Source organism: Cyprinodon variegatus, unplaced genomic scaffold, assembly GCF_000732505.1.
Source record: "Cyprinodon variegatus isolate N-32 unplaced genomic scaffold, C_variegatus-1.0 Scaffold238, whole genome shotgun sequence".
Taxonomy (NCBI): Eukaryota; Metazoa; Chordata; class Actinopteri; order Cyprinodontiformes; family Cyprinodontidae; genus Cyprinodon; species Cyprinodon variegatus.
In genome coordinates, this window is record NW_015150691.1 from 1,008,329 (window position 1) to 1,011,162 (window position 2,834).

The window sequence follows — 2,834 nt, forward strand, 5'->3', positions numbered from 1 at the left end:
TTCCTGGAGGGGGGTGCCTGTGCAGCTGGTTCACAGTTGGCTTTTATATCTCTGCTTCTTTCTGTATGTCTGCTTCTGTCTCCTTGAACTCCAGTCGGTCTCGGCAGATGGCACTGAGTCTGGTTCTGCTAGAGATTTCTTCCTGTTAAAAAGGAGTTTTTCCTCTCCACTGTCACTATAAGCATGCTTAGTTTAAAGGTTTGCCTTTGGATCAACTGGTTTTCCTTAGATGGAACACTTTGAATCAATTTGCCTGTGTGATCTGGTTGAATTGTAAAGTTCCTTGAGATGAAGTGTTGTGAATTGGTGCTATATGCCAGTGAGTTGGCAGTGATTTTGGAAGAACAAGCAAACCCCAAAAGTTATTTCTAGTTCTGAGACAATTAAGGTTAAGTCAAATTTCTCTGTTGTTCGGCCATCCGGCAGGTAAATCATATTTTTGCTACTGATGGTCACCCTTATAGAGAAGCATTCTGATTTTATCTAAGACAGTAAGAAGAAAAGGGTATTGTTTGTTTTTACATATTTGTAAATGCCTATGTGATTAGGAAAACATCACAGGCTCTGTATTAAACAGGGAGGAGGGTGAAGACCTCTTAAGGCTTTAACAACTATATGTCACTGAATTGTACCAATACTATTTCAAAGTGTTTAGCATTCAAACATAAATGCACACATTTTACTGTTATTTAGTGGAGACAAATACAAACTTTTTTTAACCAATCAAAGGAGGTTCAGGAAAAAATAGTAACAGAGACTGTAGTTCATCATGACCTAAAAGTAAAATAATTATGGAGATTTTAGTTTAACATTACCATTTTTATAGTTTTTTAACTAAAGAGTTGTTTCAAAGTTTTTGTGGGTTTTTTTTGCTTCCAACCTTCATTTTATTGTAGTTATTTTCAGCTATTTTGTGTTCCAATTGTTTTATTTGTCTTACAAATGTTTTTGCTTTTATTCTGCTTTTTCTTCTATTTCATTTCTAATTCATATAAAGCACTTTGAATTGTCCATGTACAGAACTGTGCAAAACAAATAAAATGGCCTTGCCTTATTATTTAAAGCCTTACCAGCTTTTCAAACTTTTGCTAGAGGGTCAATAGAAAGGACCATGGTCCCTTTTTTTTTAGCATAAACAAATCTCTGAGTAAGCAAAAGCATTTCACTTGTATTGACAATAAGTATCAAGTTGCAGGAAGAACTAAGTGTATGAAATGGCTAGTGTTCATAAACGGGAGCTAGTGTTCATATACCAGAGAGTGAACCACTGCCTTTTATCCTCTGGTGGGCTCCCAACTGGTTTGTCCAGCTTTAATTCAGTGCATGGATCCAAATGTATACTGAAAGGGCTGAGCTTACTAAAGACGGATCTGTTTTTCACATTTTGCACAACCATTGCTTCTCCAAGCAAATGGAAACAGATTTATCCTTTACCCATGTGACTGCAACCAAATGTCCCTTCTAAAGCCACAGATATTTGAATGGTTTGAAAGCTTGTTTGCATGTACCGTCGCTACACAGGAACAATACAGGAAGTCTCACTGATCAGATATAATGGGAAAACTATGAAACATTATGATATATGGTATATTAAATAGATGTAACAAGTTAAAAAAAAGAGGCTGAACTAAACTATGTTAGTTTATCCAAGTTTTACCAGGTTTCCTTTTTTTGATACTGTAATTTTTTTCTCAAATCACTGTAAGACAGTGAAGGGAGGGGCAAAATGACAGGAGGTTTGGTCATTTTTAAATATCACGAAGGAAACACTCAGCCAGGTATGTTTGCTGCGTGCAAACAGAGCTACAGGTCACTTACTATGGACATTATGGTTATATGACCTGTTTTCATCTGTTTCTGCAAGGGTAAATAACAAGGTAAGTGAAATTAATTTCAAATCAGTATCTATGAATACATGTTCTTTCTACATATTCAACTAAATCTCAGTTTGTCTTAGTCTAGGGTATTGGATAAGAATTAAATTATAATCGCTTTGTAATTCTTTCTCATGAAACATCTTCTTACAGTCCTTTAAAAAGCTACCATGTATCTTGTATTGTTTTATTCTGTTTTTAAATTGTGGTTACAAACCAATCTTTAAATATCATCAATTGTTTCTTCTTAATAGGAAATTGTCAAAGATTTAATAAAATCAAATTTGCAACCAAATATCATAAACTTTATAAGTCTGAAGACTGGTTGACAGAGCAGGCCACCTTGGTAGGTACATCTGTTCAATCATTCATAAACACATATTCTGAATCAGTCAATAATGTCAGAAATAAATATCGTGAAGTCGACTCGTAAAGTCTGTCTTTAAACTTAAGCATGGTTGTTGGTGCCAGAAACAAATTTCACAGGTTTACCATAATTGAACCATGGACAGATTAGTTTGATGATCATTGGTTTGGGTTGTAATAATTACATGGTTTGGTCAGAAAACAAGTTAAAAAAAATTAGGTCCACCCTGCCCAGTGTCAGTGCAAAAGCCTGATGGTATTGTATATAAAGATAAGGGAGATTGTTCTTGGCACACTTTAGGTCACTAAGTACTTGTTGAAATGCCACAGCTGATGTTTACAGATCAATTCACTTTCTGGAACATGACAATGAGCTCACTGCAGGGTAATAGCTTCCACAATCACCAGATCAAATTTAAATATCTTTCAGATGTGATGAAACAAGGAGCTTTACATCATAGATGTGCATTAGTTTTGATTGATCGATTGACTTTATTGATCTCACAGTGGAGAAATGTACTTGTTACATCGGCTTAAATAGTATATACTATATAACTATATATATATATATATATATATATATATATATATATA

The 2,834-nt window shown here is 34.5% G+C and overlaps 1 protein-coding gene across 2 annotated transcripts in view; it reads left to right on the plus strand.

Annotated features, from left to right (window-relative positions):
• The first annotated feature begins 1,751 nt into the window (after positions 1-1,751).
• The window catches only part of LOC107089084 (calcium homeostasis modulator protein 1-like), a 10,742-nt gene continuing 9,659 nt past the window's right edge, over positions 1,752-2,834 (plus strand). Inside the window, exon 1 of one of the 2 annotated variants that reach the window (XM_015381639.1) lies at positions 1,752-1,877. The gene's annotated coding sequence lies outside the window, so the exon portion shown is untranslated. Of the gene's footprint in view, positions 1,878-2,141; positions 2,221-2,834 lie in introns of those variants that run through there. The other variant, XM_015381640.1, reaches the window with a different exon arrangement.